The sequence below is a fragment of the Dermacentor albipictus genome, chromosome 5 (genome assembly GCF_038994185.2).
Source record: "Dermacentor albipictus isolate Rhodes 1998 colony chromosome 5, USDA_Dalb.pri_finalv2, whole genome shotgun sequence".
Lineage (NCBI taxonomy): Eukaryota > Metazoa > Arthropoda > Arachnida > Ixodida > Ixodidae > Dermacentor > Dermacentor albipictus.
The window spans coordinates 164,987,147-165,010,284 of record NC_091825.1 but is presented as its reverse complement, the minus strand read 5'-3'; the positions used below and the strand labels follow the sequence as shown (position 1 = coordinate 165,010,284).

At 46.1% G+C, this 23,138-nt stretch overlaps 1 long non-coding RNA gene and 1 pseudogene across 1 annotated transcript; both read left to right on the top strand.

The window, feature by feature from the left end:
• The first annotated feature begins 547 nt into the window (after nucleotides 1–547).
• On the top strand, nucleotides 548–1,279 carry LOC135917552 (uncharacterized; annotated as a pseudogene).
• Nucleotides 1,280–9,594: 8,315 nt separating this feature from the next.
• LOC135917562 (uncharacterized) lies at nucleotides 9,595–22,251 on the top strand. Its single transcript, XR_010569328.1, has 5 exons — nucleotides 9,595–9,779; nucleotides 10,593–10,727; nucleotides 17,673–17,815; nucleotides 19,457–19,638; nucleotides 20,984–22,251. It is a non-coding gene; the product is annotated as an uncharacterized lncRNA (long non-coding RNA).
• Nucleotides 22,252–23,138: the final 887 nt, after the last annotated feature.

Genomic DNA, 23,138 nt, shown 5'->3' with positions numbered 1-23,138 from the left:
CTTTCCTCAGGTACCAACAACTGAAACTTGGAGAAGCACTGCTGCAGGCTTCTGTGAAAGATGCAACTTCCCCAATTGCGTCGGCGCAGTTGACGGCAAACACGTGCAAATACAGGCCCCACCACACTCGGGCAGCCTATATTACAACTACAAGGTATGCTATTGTCATTATTGGCTGTTTAATTAGGATCATTATATATGCAGGCTATTATTATAATGGATATGGTATATCTGCATGATGTGCGCTCATGATGCAGACCTGTTAAATAGCGACACTACGCCCAGTACAATGTATTTTTCATCCTTTGTCTTTCTACTAATGACTGACACATGTGATTGTTAATAAATTACTGACGCTGTCATTCTAGTTTTATTTTGCTTGAGTAATGTTCACTGTCTATACAGTTTATTTTGGTAGTGATGGCCCAGTGCTACAAATAACAACCTCTGGGCACATATAGCAAACTCATCAAATAATGCGAATAAATAAATAGCTTACAGTCTATGTACAATGAGGTGTTTTCATTTTGGCGCATTGTTTTTACAGGGCACTTATTCTATAGTGCTGATGGCCGTGGCTGACAGCAACTTGAAGTTTGTTGCTGTCGATGTCGGTGCATATGGCAGGCAGAGTGATGGAGGCACACTGAGTGCTTCAAGATTTGGAAAGTGCCTTGAAAATGGCGCCCTTGGCCTCCCTCCCATACAGGCTTTGCCCAACACAAGTACATTAGGTCCCTATGTTTTTGTGGGAGACGAGGCCTTCCAACTACGGCAAGACTTCTTGCAGCCTTATTCGGGGAGGCATCAGACTGAGGAGAAAAGGATATTTAACAACCGGCTCAGCAGGGCAAGGTAAATGTTCTAGGCAGTAGCTTTACACTGTAGTGAGAAAGTTATAATGCAAGCTAACATGTTGTTTTTTCCATTTCAGGAGGTGTATCGAGAAGACGTTTGGCATCATGGTGTCAAGATTTAGGGTATTTCGTCGTCCCATCAACCTACTACCTGAAAACGTCGACTACGTGGTGATGGCCTGCTGTGTCCTCCATAATTTTCTGCGAGAGGATCCGGTCTACCAATCCCGCAGCCACGAGGACGAGGCAACCAGTGCCAGCAGCATGCAAGTGGTGGTCAAGCGTTGTTTCCCTTGCAGCCACCTGTAGGCCACAACTACAGCAGGTCTGCAGCTAGCGTAAGGGACATGTTCTGTGAATATTTTATGAGCCCACAGGGTGCTATCCCGTGGCAGCGAGCATAAGCTGGGCTACGAACATGAACGCCTTTCTGCTAGGGCACAAGACAATCATAAGGTGCACTAACAACTTAAAATTTGTGAAATATGCCGAGTAAATGCTGGCTGACAAGCAATGAACCGAACATACACAAAAGGAAGCAAAAATTTGTGTACAGGAAACGCATCCATCTCCAATGGAGGCCATGCTAACACAAGGTTCTCCCAGCATTTTTAGGTCTACAGCTTCCATAATTCCTGTAAGCACCTAGCTTCTTCCTCTACAATACAATCTTAGAAGTCTCCACATCTGAGCGCGCATGGTAGAGGAAGGAGCTAGCATTCTGTGTACATCTGGTGATCAGCTGCCTAGAGAAATTGTGGAAGCTGTAGATCTAAAAATGCTGTGAGAATCTTGTGTCAACATGGCCTCTGTTAGAGATGGAGGCGTTTCCTGTCGGGAAACACACATTAGTTTTTGCTTTTTTGTGTGTGTTCGGTTTATTGCTCATCACTCAGTATTTACTCAGCGTGTTCATTAAATTTTTGGTTGTTTGATCATCTCGGTTTTCTTGTTCATCTTATGTGTTGTCTGGTGCTGTTTGCAGCCACGCTATTGTTGATTATTTTAGGCCACAAGTCACTGTGATTGCATTTATGATGGTTATGTGTCATCACCATCATCATCACCTTATTTTATGTCCACTGCAGGATGAAGGCCACTCACTGCGATCTCCATTTGCCCCTGTCCTGCGCCAACTGACTCAAATTAGCGCCCGAAAGTTTCCTAATTTCATTGCCCCACCTAGCCTTCTGCCATCCTCGAGTGTGCCTCCCATTCTGTAACCCTAATGGTCCACCGGCTAATTATCTAGCCTCCGTATTACATGACCTGCCCAGCTCCATTTTTTTTTCTTTTAATGTCAATTAGAATATCGGCTACACTCGTTTGCTCTCTGATACAAACCGCTTTGTTTCTGTCTCTTAACGTTATGCCGAGCATTCTTCGTTCCATCACTCTTTACACGGTCCTTAGCTCATTCTCAAGCATCTTTATCAGTCTCCAAGTTTCTGCCCCATATGTCAGCACCGGTAGAATGCATTGATTATACACCTTGCTTTTGAATGATAGTGAAAAACTTCCAGTCAGGATCTGACAATGTCTGCCATATGCACTCCAACCCATTTTTATTCTTTTGCAAATGTCCGTCTCATGAAGAGGGCCCCCTGCGAGTAATTGACCAAGATAAACGTACTCCTTCACAGTCTGTAGAGGCTGAGTGGCGATCTTGAACTCTTGTTCCTTTGCCCAGCTATGGATAATTATCAGTCTTCTGTATATTAATCTCCAGCCCCACTCTTACACTCTCTCTGGTAACGTCCTGAATCATTTGTTGTAACTCGTCCGCAGTGTTGCTGAACAGAACAATGTCACGTGCAAACAGAAGGTTGCCGAGATATTTGCCGTCGATACTTACTCCTAAGCCTTCCCAGTTTAATAGTTTGAATACTACTTCCAAGCACATAGTGAATAGCAATGGAGAGATTGTGTCTCCTCGTCTGACCCCTTTCTTTATAGGTATGTTCCTACTTGTGTAGAATTAAGGTAGCTGTGGAATCTCTGTAGATGTTTTCCAAGGTATGTGTGTAAGCGGCCTGTACTCCTTGATAATGTAATGTCTCTATGACTGCTGGCATTTTAGCTTAATCAAATGCCTTTTTGTCATCTATGAAAGCCATATAGAGAGACTGATTGTGCTTTGGGGCTTTCTCGATTACCTCATTAATGACATGGATGTGATCAATTGTAGAGTATCCCTTCCTGAAGCCAGTTTGTTCCCTTGGCTGACTAAAGTTCAGTGTTGCCCTTATTCTATCGGAGGTTATTTTGGTAAATATTTTACATAACACTGGGAGTAAGCTAATGGGCCTATAGTTTTTCAATTCTTTAACGTCTCCTTTTTTGTGGATTAGTATAATGTTTGTATTCTTCCAGTTTTCTGGGACCCTTGCAGCCGACAGACACTTGGCATAAAGAGCCACCAGCATTATGTCTCCTCCGTCAATGATTAAACCGACTGTTATTCCATCTTCTCCTGCCGTTCTTCCCCGTTTCATGTCTTGCAAGGCCCTTCTGACCTCATCTTTATTTAAAGGAGGAGTTTCTGCGTCCTGTTCATTACTGTTTCTAATGGAGGTATGTACAGGTCAGTATAGAATTCTTCTGCTGCATTTACTATACCTTCAATATTGCTGATGATATTACCCTGCTTATCTTTCAGTGCATGGCATGGCATGGCATGCAATTGCAGCCATATCGCCATTAGGCTGCAAGGTTTGTCGCCGATGTGCGCGCAATCCCACATGCCCACTCGCACAGCGCTACTGGCATGGCGCCTCCTCTACTTGGTCCCCTCACCGGTGATCACCGCTTTCCTGCGTCCACCACGGACTGCGCACGGGCACCCAAGAGCCACTAAAGGCTCACGCCTTTAGGACGTTCCGTTGTGATTCTGCCCGCGCAAAAAAAACACTAGCAAAATACAACGCTACGAGCACATTGGAAGGACACTTGGCAGGGTATACATTTATGCGCTCGTGCAGATGACATCGCTTTCTTGGTGTCTGATAAGCACCTACACTAACTTTATTAATCGTCAAAGTTATTTGTGCCCTCTCGAAACCTGACTTGAGACTATACATACTTCGTCAACCGTCCGCCAAAGGGCACTTCTCGTGTTTTCTCAAGATCTTCCTGTTTACATTTCACTGTGTATGCCGTAACGAGTTCATTCCCCTGATATACTCGTTTAAATTTGCATGTGATGGACTCTAAATTGGCGAAGACACATTGAGCGAGTCGTTTCTTACGCAGCACGCGCCATGGGATGGTGGCGCAAGCTCAGTGACCGGCGCTATGGATTAAGAAAAAAAAGAACTAAATTATCATGTACAAAATTCACCGGATGTGTTTTTTTTTCCAGACCATACACAGTTTCTAAACTCGCCTGTCGCAGATGGTGTAATTTTAATCCTTGAGCTGGACAACGCAATGACGCGGGCATTACTTGCACCAGAATCCGAAACGCGTCATCAAATAATTTAAAAAATCTCATTCACTTTTTAATTAGTTTACAGCAGATGTTGCAACTTACGAATTGTAATCGGCGCGTTCAAAAGGCCCATATATATATACGTGTGTGATGTTAGTAATGTCGTGTGAGCAATGTCCGCCAGGTAGAGTAATCCAGCTTAAGGACTATGATTACGCAATCTGTCACACGCGATATGTAAGCATTCTCTACGGCCTAACACAATTGAGCACCTCGTATGTTCATCCCAATGTGATGCGCGTCCCATCATGGAATTCTGACTTGTCTTGTTTTCTGGCAGCCCATATTATAAAATCAAGCTTCTCATACTTTTAGAAAGGGAGCTTTGCGCTTCTGCCTTAAACTCCCTAAGTTTCTAAATACAGTGCTTACAAAGTAGATTCTGCATTCTTACAGTGAAAAGGTTCCTAAAGTTTTGCGGTACTCTGCAGAGACGATCAATGTATGTTTTAATTTAGGAACCAAGTACATGTTTTCATATACTCATTGGTCACGAATACGCCAAACTCAAATAGCATTTGTAGAGGCAGAACTAGAGCCATTGAATGTGCAGATTCGATTCGACCAGTCAATCCAATTCGAACCTTTGATTGAGCCCACAATATTTTAGCCCATAATATTAACTATTGTAATTTCGAAATTTAGATGATAAGCTACAAGATTACTTTGCACAACTGGAAACAAGCTGTATAATAACTGCTTATGCTTAGCCATATGACGAGAAGGTTGGTGTAGGCATCTTCTCTCCTTATCTTCATTGGCCTTTTTCATTTGTCTTCCGGGTTATAGGCATAGTTTCACAGCTCAACAACTGGTGATTGTTTTAGCAGTACGCAACCTTCCCAGGAAGGATCGAATCATCAGCTGTCATAGTTAGAGACTCTTTTTCGGTCTGTTCTTCACTGTCCACGACAAGGAATACAGCTCTGTTAAAATTATTAACCTGGGTCGACCGTCAACCTTGTGTCTGCCGTGTTTTAAAAAAAATCAGCTACTAACTAACAACTCTGTTAAATGTGTTGCGAAATTCCCTACCAACTTCCGAAATATCCGTTTACTATGGGTACCAGGCCACCGTGGTTTCTATTTAATGTAAATCGCAGATTTATAAGCCACAAGGTCTCTAAGTGGAGCCATTGCAGCGCAAAGAAACGTGCACAAAGAAGACAGCACACCACTGGCGCAACTCACCAGTGATTTATTGGTTCGCTCCGAAGAAAGAAGAAAGAATAGATATACACAACGTAGCTCATGTGTACACGATCTTCGTAGCAAAGAAGACGAAAATTCAGGAAGGCGTGTCTCGCTACCAGATAAGCAGATCGGCGTGTCGCTGGCGCAATCCATGCCTCTTTTTGTGATATGAAAAGCTTCCAAAAGTTCGCGAGCAGTAGTATCCTGACCTCTGCCCAGAATCTTTAGCTGAGGCAACCGTGGTTCACACTTGTAGGCCAGGCAATGCGCAGGCAGATGCGCATTGGCTGTAATAATTATTGGCAGTTCGTGCTCCCGCTCTCGGTTGTTAACGACCTCCCTGTTTGGCCTGTGTGGACCTTCACACACGACAGCGGTATCATACAAACGACACTGGTTGCGCATTTAGAAAACGACCTAGCGTGTTTCTTCTGGCAATCAAGCCTTCTTTGTTTGCAAAGAATGTGCGGGAAAAGGCTGGCTAGTTTGCTCGGGGCCAGAAAATTCACTGGTACACAGTACCTATACAAGCGGCCTCCTTGATGCTGCGGGACCTCCAATACACGTAGAGGACTACTTCGGCCCTCATATCTTTTTGGGATGAGGTGCTAGCTGTACGTCTGCAGCCCTTTACCTTTTCCAGGATCAACCAACTCGCTTAAGAAGCTTTACTGTCTCTAAGTGGACCTACCACCTCTATAACACCAATAAGGCTTACGTGACTGAATCGAGATGCAGAAAATCTTGCTTACAAAATGATTTAACGAAATTATTGATGGGATCATCTTCAGGCTTGCGACATCTCCGTTTTTGGTAGAATAAACGGTGGTGTCCTCCTCTGCAATAAGAAGTTTCATATACCAGATTACACTGCCGTATACCACAATGAAATTTCTAATATACTTTCGTGAAAGGGTCTGATGACGTCCTCACTGTTCCATGCTTGTAATGGAAACACGTCACTTATTTACCCTGCCGACGACATTAAAACCAGAGAAAGCGGTCACTCGAAGCTCTACTTTGCCTTAGAGTGTGATTGTAGCGCATCCATCTTTCGTGTGCCTTCTTGCGTCACGTCTGTATGCGCGACAATCGTACTCCTTGATGCCACGCCAACAAGCCCGCATGGCAGCACTAGTTGACTCCACTTTGCGAAATTGAACTAGGACTAGGATTGAATATGCTGGTAATAATATCGCTTGGGACCCCAACACAATAGGCAATAGGGATGTTTGCTGCACTGCGTTTAGTTTTTTCAGTAAGATAAAATGATTAATTACCGTGCTGTTTTTTGCTTTACTCTTCTCCGTTCCCAATTCATTTCACTATACTGATTCTCCAAATTCTTTATTATTGCTGTCTTTACTCTCACCTACGCGAATACCTCTTTCATAATTTTGTTACAGATAGTCCGATTTTTGTTTTTCTGCTCTTTCTTTTTATTTATATTTTCATTTCAAGTATGAATTTCTTTTATGCTACTTCCTACTACCCGATTCCTGGCCTATCCCCCTTAGTAGCTACTAAAGGGGATAGCCCAAATGCGAATGATCATCATCATTATCATTACTTAAAGTTAGCTGCGGGTCTGATCTGAGATGAGTGCCGAGGGAGAGATATAAACGGATGTGGGAGACACGATAAAACTGCCAAAAATTCGCAGAACTAAGACAGCGTGGCAATACGACGGCGAAGAGAAAAACGTGATAAACCTAATTCTGCATTTAATGACCACACGCTAACGTGGTATTGATAAGTGGAATGAATGAATCGAGCGCCGCGTTTCAGAATTGCTTCCACAGCGTTAATGATTTAAGATTGGTTGTGCTACAAGCTGCAGAAAACGCATGCTCGGGGGCATCGTGTTCCGTTTTAACAAACCCAGCCTGTTATTGGCAGATGAGATGAAGTTAGGTATATGCGTACGCCAGGACAAGTCACTGGACAAGGCGATTTTAATGTATTTGATTGAGTATGACTTGGACAGAAACGTCATAAACTGAATGTTGAATGTTAAGCGTGTTAGGACCGCCGGAAGTGGTTACGGATTTATAATTGTTAGACATGTGTGCCATCAACTATTGTCTCCACCAGTTTATTACATGGTTAAGCTTAGTGTGTAGAGCTTGTTGGTGAGATGTGTTAGGGATGTTGCAGCAGATGACGCAATCGTCAGCAAACATGCGGACGTGAGAGGACTCGTGTAAAAGCAAGTGTTTAATGATATATCAAGAACGTGAGGGGCTCGATGGTGGATCCTTGCGGTACACCTCAAGCTATTGGGAGGGAGCCAGAGTTGCGGTCATTATTAAAAACCGATTGAAAATCATAGGCGTTTGTCCGCGCCCAATAAAAAGATTAAATAGGTTTAGCTTGTCTATGTTACGCTCAGACGAATGTTTCCACCACGATGCGGTATCCACACGGCTAACGCCTTATGTGCGTGCACACGTACAGCATTCTTGCCACCAGCAGAAGTGGAGGAACCACCACGCAGAGGAAAACAAGAAATGAGGACATTCGCACACCCATGACCAAAACAGGGCTATTCGAAGCATCTGTCTATGGCGGCACTCACTGTATCAAATGGCAACGATAGACAAGCAAGATGCTTCTATGGCAGCAAAAATTAATTTCCAGTGAGAAATTCTCGAATAACAGCAATAACGAAGCGTTCGAGAAAAAATCATGAGTCATTCCACTCTGTGAAGGTGTATTACCAGCGAAGCTGTGCAGCACACGACAAAGATGTGACACGGAATATCGAACAAAGGTGCGTATACATTTATTCTCTCGATCGGTGGTTATCGTGACGAAGGGTACGCACACAAAATTGTTTTATACATACGCATTCAATCGTGCTTTCATTTCACTGTACATTGAGGCAAGGAATTTGAGATCGAAATCACCGCACTGACTGACAGTTGGCCACTGCCGTGAGTGCCTTCCCAGAGGGAGGGGCAGTATGGGAACGCTGGCATGATGAGCGGCAACAGAGCCAGCTCTGGAAGAAGAGCGCGACGCCGACGAACGCGCGACCAGTGGCACGAGCGCGTTCGCGCGGTTACGCCGAGGGGCGCCAGCGACCCAGCTATGGGTTAAGGCGAGAAACGCGCGACCAGTGGCAGGAGCCATTGCTGACGATAATTTTGCTCCAACATATGAAAAATCATGGGGTTCAAGATTTCTCTTAAGAGGTGAACGGCGAAAGCCTACTCCCTTCCTCCTCTTATCATTCGCCTCTTCTCGTTCTCTTCTTTCTTTTAGTCATTACTGCTCACGACTACGCATTTTCAGTAATGTTTAATCAACTGTGGTCCTCACAAGCCGTTGTTAGACATGTTGGTCATATCATAGTCACCAGTAGTATTACAAGTCATTTCAGTCATTATTCGTCATTACTGGTCGTTACTAAGCGTCCTTTGTCATTTCTAATCAAATGTAGCCGTTATGATTCGTCGTTAGACATATTGGTCATTTCATAGTCATTACTAGTCATTTTAGTCATTACTACAGATAACTAGACATTTCTAGTCAATTATGGTCATTACAAGACATCGTTAGACATATTGGTCATTTCGGAGTGATTAGTAGTCGTTACAAGTCATTAGTCAATATTAACCTCTACCCATCTCTATTATAACGTTATCATTCACTAACTGTCACAATCACTCATTTTTCATTCTTTAATGTTTCTTCATATGGTGTGATGACACTTCAGTAGACACTCCGGCGGTCAGATCTGCTGACAAAAATTTCACAATGAGCCTAGAAAGGCTTTCGTCTTTAATTTTCATGGAACCCTAGCCATAAACAGCTTCGCTGTAAAACGTTGCCGTTGAAGCCTCAGCGGAAACCACCGGGAGCGACATGCGACCAAGATATGTGCTGCCTTTGCGGCTGCGCCCTGCGTAATCGAACATTTAGAGCAACGAGCCACCCGCGCTTGTCGGGACACCGGCAGCATGTTTTCTTGTTACGCCGTGTCATTTGACCAGCCCTTGGGACCAATCATCATTCAGTTATGGTGGAAAGAAACGGGACCAATCAGCCTCAGTGCTGCGGCTCAGGTGGCGCTGTGGAAGCGAGACGCACGAGATTACAGCTGTTGGAACGGTCCTGCGATAGCACACAGTTGTTTCTGTGTTGCCATTTCCCATTTGTGAGGCGCAAGCGAGGCTTCACTTCTGCAGGCTATCCGCTACACTGGAGCATCTGCCAACACATATTGAATCGAAGTAAGTGGTTTTGATTCAGCACTATACCCTTCATTGCGGTGCGCTCTTTACTCACCCTTTGTCCTTGCCCGGCTACCGTGAAGAATTAAGCGGATGCCATGCGCTGTGGGCAACGCTTTAAGCGAAGGTTTTTGTAGTGTTTTCCTGCAGCCCTGCTCTTGTTTAACAACCTTTTTTAAGCTCTTGAGTACCCGCCCAAGTCGAACGAATTTTCACCGTGGAACACCTCGCTCAATTTAACCTTGTGGCGCAACCAGCGCCGCAGACGCTCACGGCGGGAATCAGTCTGTCGCACACACTGCCCACTGAACTAAACTTGTCCTACACGAAGTGTTTCTTAAACTACTTGTTTCAGGCAAGTAAATGAAACGACAAAGTTCAACTGCTGTCATAATATGCGTGTTGGCGCCGTCCAGCTTCGCGCTTACAAGCAAAGTGTGCAATCGCGTTCTAAGTCATTCCTTGCTGCGTATGAACGCCTGTTAGCATTCACAAGCCAGCATGAACAGTAAACCATGCTTCCTACTCCACTCGACACTTCCTCCGAGATTCCGTCTCCTCAACACTCTGTACATATCTCGGCCCCATTTTGTTTACGTATGAACTCGCGTCTGCTCTCAATGTGTAATGCCGCTTGTTTTCCCAGTTCTTCGGTGTTTTCACTTAAACGCAGACGACCCCATCCTGCTGAAAGACAACGCCTCGCTTGATATACACTGATAAATATGGTGTTTCTCGTCCCATATGCATGCAGTGCGAAGTCGACAGGCGCCGTGGCGAGAACCTAATACTGTCACTTTAATGGTATCGCAGCTTGTGTGGGCTCACAGCGATGGAAAGTCGAGCAAAACCATACATGGGTTCGGCGTAATCTTCTCAGCCGGCAAGGGAGGAGCTTCACCAACCACTTCAGACTACGTCGACAACTGGACGCCCTCCTTGCTCCAAGTGAGCCTTCGTATTTTATTAGTGGAGTTCGAATGGGAAACATTTCAAATGGATTACGAGTACTCGAAAGAAACTACCTTCAAACCACGAATAAAAAACATTATCAAATTTCATACTATTTCGGATAAAAGGCTTTCGTACAGGGTTTGTTTAAAAAAATAAATTTGTATGTTCGATGCACGTAATGCATTTCACAACTAGACCAGAAATGCAAGAACTTTTCCTTTCGGCACGAAACGCTAGCAGATACTGGTGCAGGCTAACAAGTCTCGCGGTAGAGTTTCGATCTGATCACTATTTCGCAACCACGATATTCTCGACCACAGCGGTAGCAATTACTATATCTCGGTTATATGTATAAGCACTGAGCACGTGGTATGCAATGCAGCATCTACAATTGTTTGGACGCTCGCACCATTCCTAAACGTACCGCGGTCACCACATGGCTTAGGGCACGACTATACTCGCGGACAACTTTCTGTGGCAATGGAGGGAAAGCTGCGGGCGCGTGGCTGCTGCATATGTGTTACACTGGCGGACTACTTGGCGCCGTATGACAGTGCTTCTGGTTCCACGGGACGGCCGCTGAATCCGCGCAGCTTCATGTGTGTCCGTTTCGCGTTTGCCAATACACGGCAGGGAAAAGCCACGAAATCGGCACTTTCACAATCAGTCGGGTGTTTTCTTAACTGTTGTCATTAAAGTGCTTATGTTCTCTCTTGTCCCATTTAAGCCTACGTGGATGACAACACCGGACTCTTTCCAGAAGCGCTCTCACTTTTGCGCGCTTTGCCTTCGTAGGTTTCCCTTCATTGCCGCACAAAGTTATCATTGAGTATAGGCGGCTTTATCCTTTTCAATTTCCTCACAAGGATGTGGCGACATACATGTAGAAAGGTACGCAGACAAGGTCAACGGACATGGCTGTTATATTCGGCGAGTAAACGTTACTTATGTATCCATTCTGTCTTATTTTTGTTTATTATTCACTTAGTTTGCGCGTCAAATAAGATACCATTAAGATCCCACCTGCTTTCCTCACGGCGGGAGGGCGCATGCGCCCTGCCCTAGTGGATTATTCCCGAATCGTCTAGCTAGGGTCGCGCGCGCGGCCGCGCTGCCCGACATCGGGGGGAAAGTCCCCCGCAAAAATATGAAGAGCTCTCGGACGCTCTGGTGCCCACACTCGTGCCGTGTACCACGTTGAAACTCCACTGGTGGCTCGACGTCGGCAGGGTGCCGAAAACGTGCGTAGCTTATAAGACAACTCCATATCAAAACAGAAAGGGGCCACGGCTTCGTCGGGACTGCACCGTGAGCCACTTGTCGCATCTCATTATTAGAAAGTAAATGTAACGGAAAACCCTTGCTGTTACACTTGGGCGACACTCAAGAACATGACGTTGCAGAGACATTCTTCTTGCAGCGTCGGCCATCACTTGTCAGTGATGGCAGCGCGTGCCTGACTTCACATACTCGTTTAAGGCGCGGTATTTCTAAGTCGACCCGAGACCGACAACACGCTCACGCCAGCGATTCGCCGACTGTCATACCAGGCCAACAGCGTTGCAACCGACGAGCGCGTGTTGTCGTACTGCGGCGGGATTTCTTGCCGATGGCACCGATACATCAGCGTGCCGACCACAGCGCGATGGGCCGTCGAGCCGGCAACGTGATAGCTGCACCGCCTTGTATACGTACTTATTCACGCTCTAGATGAGCCGAAACGTAGCTAAGTTGAAATGCATAAGCTGCGACCCTCTCAAGCCATATACCTGAAGTTTCAGCCAATGTTGATCTTGTTCAGCGAAGGAGGCCTGGCGCCGTCGAGCTCGTGGCCCTGCTAACGGCGGACGTGAACTAAAGAATAAGCAGCTAGGACGAAGGCAACAGCTTTTACTATCAACTCCACTACTGTGTTTTCATCGCGAACGATGAATGTACTCCACTTCGCACGGGGCGAACACAATAAGCGGCAAGCGGCGTCACAGTGCTGTGCCGACATACGTATATACGTCACCGGTCCCGTCGGCTACCGGTCGCGTTCACTGCGTAGGTGGGTCGGTCTGTACGTGTCCTCATGCCGACACATTTCTTCATTCCAAGGCTGCATTGTTTACCTCTGCGTCAAATGGGAACAATAGACGCACAGTGCGCTCGGTACAGCAGCACGAACAACCGCCTCGCTCCGAAATATGCACAACGGTGTCAACGACGTTATCCATGATGGAATGTGTAAGCGCGACTGAACAAGGGCGAAGAAACAGGTACACAGACCGCGCTAAGCTTTCGACAATAGATTTGATTTTAGCACTCATTGGTAAATCCGAACGAACGGAAACCAACGGCAGCAAAGAAAACAGAAAATTGGGTGGTGTATGTCCATGAACCGCATACGTTTTTTTCCAAGGCACGATCAAAACATGCACTGCAATATCTACCTCGATAAATTGAGGAATCGTATCTCTTCTTCAGATAGCAAGACAGATGGCTTGCTCACGCACTTTTCCTCTAATTTTGTAATTTCAGAGGCCTGCTGATCCAGAATAGTCGGTGCTACATGACTTCCAGAATCTACATGCTGCCACGGAGAAACTATTAATTATTTGCGATCGACTAAACGGACAATCGACGCGCACTTAACATTGGCGCAGGTACACACATCAATCAGCGAAACCCTCAGCGCCCTCCCAAAACGTTTCCAGCAGCGTGCGCAAGAGAGCAGCACAGGAAACTGAATGCGGCGCATTACGATCAACACCGGGTCGCCTTAGCCCATGCCTTCTCAGCCCTGTTGCGTAGGGGAGGCTCGTTGCATTCCCCGGCAGCCACGCAGCAGTGTTGGCCGGCTCTCTTCCATTAAAGTACTGGGCTCCCGAGCGCTGCTCAACGTCCTGCGATTCCTGGCGCGCACGTTACGAATCACACGTTTGGGTGAGGTGGATGTCCCGCAAGAGGTCGCAGTTTTCATGGCGTGGCTGGCGCGTACTTGTCGCTTGTCGGCACTCTCATTCGCCCGTTGAATGTGCTCAGCCTCGGCATGCTTGCGTTGCTTCTATTCAGGGTCCACAGCTGCCTTGGACGCGGCGGCATGTCGCCGTTACGAATGTGCGCTCGCTATCCACAGTGCGCTGTGCAAAGTATAAGCAGAAATTCAATGCTTGCTATTGCAAAACTTGCAGCAGGCCGATACAACATCGGTAATGTTCCCTTACAGCACCCAACACGTTTGTACGTGTAGTTCAGAAAGAATATGCTGAGCAGAACCAACAGATTTCTGGCAGCACTTCATGGCTATAATTTTCTCATTCACTTCTTATCATTTTGTTTTTATCACCTTGAAGCCTTCGTTGTACTTTCTGCAAGGCATATTCAGATCTGTTTTAGCACCGTTAGTGCCAGCGTGATTAACCCTGGCATTTGTTTATATGGCTGCCGTTTGCCAATTTAATATTAGTGCACACAAATACAAATGTTGGTAACTGGTAATCAACATTTAACGTGCATTGTTGTCTATGGTTAATGCTTTAAAACTCAATTTAAAGCGAGGTCGATGCACCTTGACCCTCTGGGAAACCAGTTCAATTTATTTTGCACTGACAGGCATTTTGAGGCCCCTCCCATGCTGTTGGTTGTATTTTATGTCTTTATTTCTTTACCTTAATGGTGTCTCGTTTCTCTGTACGGCATAGCTTGTTGGAAATGTTATGTGCACCTTAAATTTAAAAAAAGCGCCTATGCTCTGCAGTTATCGAGTCAAATGCTAGAATCACAGCACAGAAAAGTATTGCCTTCATCGCGGCATAAGTGGACTTGAACTAACCACTGACATTGTAGTTGTGTAGCTTGTGGGAGCTTCTTGCTGCTCGCTCAACATAACATCTTACGTGCTGCAGAACTTTCAATGCACCACATTTGTACATACGATCCCGCAGGGGCAAATTTTACGAAGCACTTGCCTAATTAGTTCCGCAACTTGGTTCAAGGACACCAAAGTAGATGGTTCGATTGACACTCTTGCGTGGTATTGTTCCCATTACAGCGTCAGCTGTTAACCTTTCCCTCGTCTATAGTGTCTCGTAGTTGCCAGTCTCTGACATGCCATTTTTCAAGTCGGGGTTTCTAGTGAGTGTAAGCAAAAATGGTTTCTACGGAGCGACCCAAACAAGACTGCAGAGATCCGGCGTTGGGCCTTCAACATTGATTGCATGAGTAGATTATAATGCACACATATAAATACAACACTGATTGTACACGGCAGGCGTCCTTCCTAAGCAGGTTCTGTGTTCACACCCTCCGCATTAACCAACGTCTGTGGGGAGATCGTTACTCTAGCGTCGGAGCGCTTACAGTACCCGTTATGTCCGTCGAGGATATCGTCCCAACCCGGTCGTGATCAGATGTCGCTGATGTCCGGCGTCACCAGTGCCCCGGCTGACATGACGAAGGCAGTCGCTCGGGAGCTGTCGCGCTATAGCTGAACTGGATTGGTGCCGGCTGGCGCTGGTCCACACCCACCCAGCTGAAATCCCTAGAGTGGACGGTGACTGGCTGCAGTCAGCCTTCGCGCGTCCACGTTCAGTGGAGTGATCGCTGACCTGGCTCGTTGGGTAGGTCCGGGACAGCGGTAGTTCCGGTGCCGGCAATCAGCTGCGCCCCGGCCATCACGTCCTTCCATGCGCGCGCCCCTTCTACAAGATGGCGTCTCCGCGCACTCTCTTCGTCTTCCTTTTTCGCATGTCTTGTCTTGTCCTCAACAGTGGCGCGTACCAATTATGGGGGGGGGGGGGGGGGGATTGGCCAAGAAGCAGGTAGTTTTCCATATGGTTAGAAGTACAGAGAAACTAATTTGAATCTTGTCTGTTTGCCTTCGTATCATGTCCTTCTCTTTCTTTACTTGCATTTGTCACTCCTGCCAGGCGTGTTTGCCGTGTTGGGGTGCTCGAGTAATGGTGTGATGTCTGGCTATGGTGTCACATTTATCCCGGTTTCGGCAGGGTTACTTCCCACCGTGACAGTGGAGCAGCATGGCAAGGTGGCTATAATAACACTAGCGCTTAGGGTACATTGGTGGAAAGGCTGCTTAAAAGCTCGGTTGTGTGTACTTACTTCACGGTTCAATAAATTGCTTGGAGCTCCTTGGAGTGTTCCCTCTTCCGTACTTTGGGCTTTTTGGTTGCTCATATCATGCCTTGCTCTGCTTTCGTTATGCATTTGCCCATTTTATACTCGGCTCAGCATCACTTCAATGTAGACTCTCCTATTTGTTTGCGTTCTCTACACTAGTTCAGGCAATGTAGCACTTCCGTCCTCATTTTCATGCAGTGAGCGTGGCCTGCACCGTGCTATTAAATTTTACTTAAGGCCAGTAGCGCACTGGTGTTGTTTACTGGCTAGTTTAGAAGAGCAGCTGACATGCACACTCTTGATAACATACAATGTGGTGCACCCTTAGTTGATTCACAGTATACGGACGTTAACTTTCAGCTTTAGCGGCGTGATTTCCTCTGGCTGTCTTAAGGAAACGGGGTACCAGTTTGATGTCTATTGTAGTCGGGATACATTGATGAAGCCTTCTAATGAGCTCAACGGCTTTTTATTGAGCAGCTTTCTCTTAAGGTGCATTTTATTCCGTTTACATTTCTAGAACTTCCCACGATTACTTCAGTAAAGGAGGGCAATACGTTCCCCTTTGTTACACGTGCGTTAGCCCCGAAAAAGAAAGCCTTATTGTCTGCAGAAGACGAAGCTCCTTGAGCGCTGCACTTCTCATCTTGCGACAGGGTTACGAGGCATGCAGGAGTGGCTCTGCACTTGTACGATGTGAACCTGTGCAGCACCGCGCACGGCGCTCTTCAAAAATTTGGAGGAGGCCTAATGCTAGCCTTTAAGCGTGTAACGAAATAGCATTCACAGCTCCGTGATTGCTCCTCGCGCTTCTCGGCAACTGGAGCGTATGTAACAGTATTGTTTACCCGGAGACGCTTACCGTGAGCGCTATGCACGAAGGTGAGCTTTTTGGTCGAACCACGGCGTCTTGCATGGGCAGGAAGGCGGCGGAGGCGAGCGCCAGCTGGAGTTACTAGACTTTTAGCGTGTCCGCTACTCCGGCAAACCGCGCGGTTTGGGCGGATTACCGGATGGTCGGGGGCGTAAACGTGAGCTGCCAGGTTGGTGGCGCCAGCTGGTGGTGCAAAGCTCAACCACCTAAACAGAGCCAATTACTATATTTTCCTTAGCTGGGAAGCAAGTTTTCCACAGTGGCGTGATAGTGAAGACAATCACGCCGCTGCCGAAAATTTGTACCAGCAGCGAAGCAGAATAAAGTAGGTTACTGCAATTTTAGCTCTGCGTTTATCTGGTTAAGCTCTGCAACACCAGGCGGCTGCACCGCTCACGTTTACGCCCCCCGACCATCCGGTAATCAGCCCAAACCACCCCGGTTTGCCAGAATAGCGGACAAATTAAAACTCTCTATTGCAATTAACCGGGCGCGCCGCTCCGTAGGCCCGAAGACGCCCATCTCGCCGGCACATGCAACATGGTGGACGCCGCGACCGGTCTGTGAAAGCCGCGCTGGGTTTGTCTTAGGGGGTTTAAGTTTTCGCGTAACAGGAGTGCTTTTTCGTATAATCAAATTATATTCCGAGAGCTATCATGTCTGAAGGCTGTGTGCAAGTCGTAGTTTACGATTTTTCTACGTATTTTAGCTTGAGACGTTGAATTAGTTCAGGCACTTCATTGCGTCAAAGGGAAGGCCTGGGTATATGGTTTGAAAATGTCTGACGAAACGACGTCTGACGCCGGATTTTCCGCTACATGGGCAGCTCAATCGCGGAGGTTTAATAGTTAATTCATAAAGGGCATTTTCACTGCAAATGAAATGTTGAATTAAGTTATGCTCCGAGTTGGTGCATGGTGTGGCAACACGAGGTTTATTTGCAGGCTCAGCGGTGAAGGTCTACCTGCGTATTTGACCAGGAGTTACGGGCAGGGCCTTCACGAGTCCTGCGTTCTATGCATGTGATAAAACAACTGTACAGTCCACCACCGCCACTCTGGACAATAATCAAACGTTTTGTACCAAGGTGAGTTTTACAGCCAGTGTTTGCAGCGTACAATATTTGTTGTAAGGTGTAAAACTGGCCGAATTAGTATTTACAATAAAAGCAGCGCAAAAATAACGGCAAAACCAGACAGAAGTGCGCAGGTCAGGCGCTGACCTCGGCACTTGTCCTGTGTACTTGTCTTGTTTTGCCGTTTTTTCCCTGCTTTTACTGTGTCAGTTCGCGTCGGACAAAATATGTACAGCCACCTATTTAGGTCCGACGTCTGGTATCACTACCTTGCCTCCCAGTAAATTGAAACCGCAATAAGTGTCGTATATTTGTAGCTACATTTACTTAGGTTGGTTTGGCTACTAAAACTGCGGTCAATTACTTTGATTCACCCTTGTATTTGTAATAAATACCATGAAGAAAAAAGGCGTATGTGGCCTAATGGTTCGGGAGTCGGGTTGCTGCAAGAGGGTGCCGATGTTGAATTCCTGCTGGCGGCCGCGCTTTTTTTTTTAAGTGTGTCAAATTTATTCAGCGAGAACTCGTCCAACCTACCTAAATGAAATAGTGGAATGGCCGCGGCAAAGCAAGCTTCGCTGTAAAATCTATGCTGCTTTAAATGCTTCCAACGGTGACAATATGCCTTTTCAAAAAACATATTTTTTCTTGTTGTAGTTACTTGAATGCCTTACGCTGAGTTCCACGGCGCTAAGAAGGCATTTCTAATTATATGTGACTGGATATTTTTTCGTGCTCTGGAAGCACACGTAAGGGAGTACTCTGAACATTTTTGTCAGTTTTATTCAGAGCGCTAATAGTTTATGCAAAAAAAAAGGGTGTGAGCCATGCAGACAGGACACAGGAGAAGTGAACTTCACTGACGGACCACTGCGATGGGACAATCGGACGATTTGACGTTCGTGTGGTGCACTTCTCTTGTGTCCGGTTTGCACACCTCACCTATTTTGCATAATGGATCCTTACCAACTAGCTCTGCTTCCTGTCGTTCTAAGCGCTAAAAGGTTCTCTCACCTTCGAGCAGAGTGTGCGACTGATGTCTGACAGCTATCGAGATGGCTTACCCGATTGCTCTGCTAGCAGCTGAATGTTTGGCTTGGGCGGGCCTACTTGGGATGCAGTTTCTAGAAGTCCACATAATTTCAAGCATAGAGCATGGTAAAAACCAGATCAATCTGCCATCGGTGTTCTAAGGGAGACCCCGTGAGTTCTCATATAATACATGGCGGCACCACAGAGTCAAATACAACAGAAGTGTCTTAGCAGACAAATTATCCACTGAAATTTGAGGTTATGCTTAGACATCAAAATTATCAAACGGAGACATGACAAGGACAGATTTCCCTTTGCCCTGTCTTCATTGCAATATCTCTGTTGGCGCACATACAATTTTTACGCACGTACCATTTATCCCAGCAGTGTGCATTGAATGCCGAGGTTTTGCCACTGCTTACCCCTCAATTCAGAGGTGAGATTTGCAGAAAACGGCATTGTTATTGCGAGTCTCTTCAGTTTCATCATCCTTTCTACAACAAAAACATGCGCAGCTTTCCCAATGATTTGTTTAGTTATTCCTCAATGTCTCCGAAAACTCCTCTCTTACTACGTTACCTCGATTTGTTTTCACTTCACATCATCCTCCTCTGCGCCCAGGTGTTTCCAGAGGGCTGCAGCCAGACGCAGCTGTTTCAGGAGGTGGTGCGGAATGTACTTGATGCCTTCGTACGTGGAGCCCATGTGTAGCTCTTTGCGTGTGGCCCTACCGCTTGCCGCAAGACCCACACCATGCAGAGTCCACCGCATGACCCAGGAGTCGTGCAGCCCACCCTTGAAAGGTTAGTCAAGCTGATTGGATCTCGGGTCAGGGACTCTTCACTTCCCATATCTCTTCTTGAACTCTACCTTGCGCTAGAACAGACTTGTCCACCTTACAGCAAAAAGTAACTGATCACTATTTAATCAAAATGCACTTCCTTAGTCACCAGTTCCTGCCCTACGAAAGTAATTGAGGCAATACTGAAAAGCAATCAAATACTTCTACGTACTTCCCTCCAAATATTAAATAACACTGCACATCTAAAATAGAACAAACTGGCCCAGCTGGCACTTCTCTCAGTGTAACTTGCAGACTGTTATTGTCCGGCTTCTGTACTGTCGGCAGCTACTCATAGTTGCAACTCTTGTAGTATTGATCAGCAACTTCGATGTTCGCGCCTCACCTATTCACGGAAGGCATCACATCATGACATTTTTGCAAGGAAATAACTTTGCTTACCCTCTGCTTCCGCTGTGCGTTGAGTTTGTGCCTCACATTGGCCGTGCGCACTTTGGAGACAGACAGCCTCACCACTCAGCTCGTTGCACGTCTACACTTCAATTTCTGCGTGCTTTATGTACAGTCAAACCATGATGTGTAGACTGCTAGAATGAGTTATCGCGTATAATATGAAGTAAATCTAAAATGCTTCTCACTAATTCGTATATTATAAGCTAATATTCGGTACCTGCCGATATATTTTTGTGTAGAACGAGACTTTGTGGCTTGCACGACATAAACTTGCACAAGGCTGTGCACGCCTGCTCCCTCACTGTCAGGGAAAAGAATGCATCCATAGCCATGTTGTTCAGACTGAATTTGAAGGAAATGAAAACTCCTCCAGGGCCTCAACCAAGATAGTTCTACTGCACAGTAGTGCAACCATTTGACAGCGTTGTCTGAAGCTACAATTCTCAATATTTGCATGTGATTGTCCATACGCGGCTTGTTAACTACCTCGGGGTAGGTAACACCTCGCCCCCCCCCCCCCCCCGCCCATGTAGCCCCCCATGAAACTGTTCCTTGCTACCTTAAGTTGAACTCCTTAAGGACGACACATATAAATACCAGAAAAATGCTTTGCTGTCCCAATCTACAAATCGCATTGAGCATTGGCATATTCACGAAAAAGATCCAATATTTTTCACATTTACAACGAGAAACATCAGGCAGATATGCTTGTCCACCAGTCACTGAATACACATCGGCATATCAAACATTGTCTGCAAAGAACCTTGGGTCGTCAGTCAATTGGGAGGCTACCTTTATTGTCTCACCGACCTGTTATTGAGTTGGTACGAACTCTCAGCACTTAATCTATCGGTGACCTGAATGTATTCCCCTTTCTGCATCTCACTACTCAGGTGTGCAAGGGGGCACCAGCGCGCCCCGACTGCTTTGACGACGTCCTCCAGCTCGGCGCAGAAGAGGAGGCCTCTGCGCTCTTGCGCAAAAGCAAATTACTGGACGATAAGGCGGCCCGCAGCACTGTGGACTTCAGCACCTTCCACATGGCCTCAAATAGCAGCGATGAGTCGCTACTACATAGCTGTTACAGCAAATATGACGAAGCACAAGTATGCTTACCTATTGCGCTTGTCTCGGCTTTAAGGGACACTATAGAGACTAATTGGGTTTAGACTGACGGCGTTCTTTTACAACTATTCTCTTTGCTTTCTCATTAAGAAATTAACAGAAGATGAAAACGCAACATTGCATTAAAACACTTTTGGCAAGTTCAGCACCGGCACGTTAGTGTGACCTCATAGATTCAAAGGTATTTTTTCATGCTCGGAGGTGTTAGGGATTCATGAAATTTCCCTAAAGTTTCCAAGCTCAGTTAGTTATTTATATTGGACTGTAGTCCACTTAACTGAACTTAACTCCCATCAGCTGAGGCAGCCACAAAGAAGAAATGCGGCCAGTGGCGCAACATTGTCAAGCTGGGTGATGACCGGGCGAAGCGCGCATTTGTGCGCTGGCACATCAAAGTGCCCATGCACTCGGCTGATGAGGCGTACCGGCTCTTCTGCCTGGCGCGCAACAACCAGACTTTTGCCGAGACTCGGCTCAACCGCAGCTCGAGCCGCAGCCACTGCGTCTTCATGGTCCGGCTTGTGAGCTCAAGGTTGGAAACCCAAAACTGGCACGTCAACACAATGATGCTCTGTGACCTGGCGGCTTCGGAGAGACAATCCAAAGCGGGCAGTAATGGGTCACGGCTTCGCGAAGCTGACTGCATTAACAACTCTTTGGTGCTGCTCAGCCGCTGCTTGGAGGGCCTACGTAACAAGGATGCATCCAAGAAGGATGCATCCAATAATTAATACAGCCAATGCGCATCTGGCTGCACATTGCCTGGCCTACAAGTGTGAACCACGGTTCCCTCAGCTAAACATTCTGGGCAGAGGTCAGGATACTACTGCTCGTGAACTTTTGGAAGCTTTTCCTATCAGCAACAGAGGCATGGATTGCGCCAGTGACACGCCGATCTGCTTATTTGGTAGCGGAACACGCCTTCCTGAATTTTCGTCTTCTTTGCTACGAAGATTGTGTACACATGCGCTATGTTGTGTATATCTATTCTTTCTTGTTTCTTCTGGGCGAACCAATAAATCTCTTGAGAGTTGCGCCCGTGGTGTGCTGTCTTCTTTGTGGGCGTTTCTTTGCGCTGCAATGGCTCCACTTAGAGACCTTGTGGCTAAGAAATCTGCGATTTACATTAAATAGAAACCACGGTGGCCTGGTACCCATAGTAAACGGATATTTCGGAAGTTGGTAGGGCATTTCGCAACACATTTAACAGAGTTGTTGGTTAGTAGCTGATTTTTTTTAAAGCACGGCAGACACAAGGTTGGCGGTCGACTCAGGATAATAATTTTAACAAAGTTGTATTCGTTGTCGTAGACAGTGAAGAACACACCGAAAAAGAGTCTGTAAATATGACAGCTGATGATTCGCTCCTTCGTGGGAAGTTTGCGTACTGCTAAAACAATAACCAGTAGTTGTGCTGTGAAAATATGCCTATAACCAGGACGACAAATGAAAAAAAGCCAATGAAGATAAGGAGAGACGATGTCTACACCAACCTTCTCGTCGCGTGGCTAAGTATAAGTAGTTATTGTACAGCTTGTTTCCAGTTCTGCAAGGTAATCTTGTAGCTTATCATATAAATTTAGAATTTACAATAGTTAATATTATGGGGGAAAATATCGTGGGTTCAATCAAAGGTTCGAATTGGATTGACTGGTCGAATCGAATCTGCACATTCAATGGCTCTAGTTCTGCCTCTACAAATGCTATTTGAGTATTGGCGTATTCGTGACCAATGAGTTTATCAAAACATGTACTTGGTTCCCAAATTAAAACATACATTGATCGTCTCTGCAGAGTACTGCAAAACTTTAGGAACGTTTTCACTAAGATTGCAGAATCTACTTTGTAAGCACTATATTCAGAAACTTGGGGAGTTTAAGGCAGAAGCGCAAAGCTTCCCTTTCTAAAAGTATCAGAAGCTTG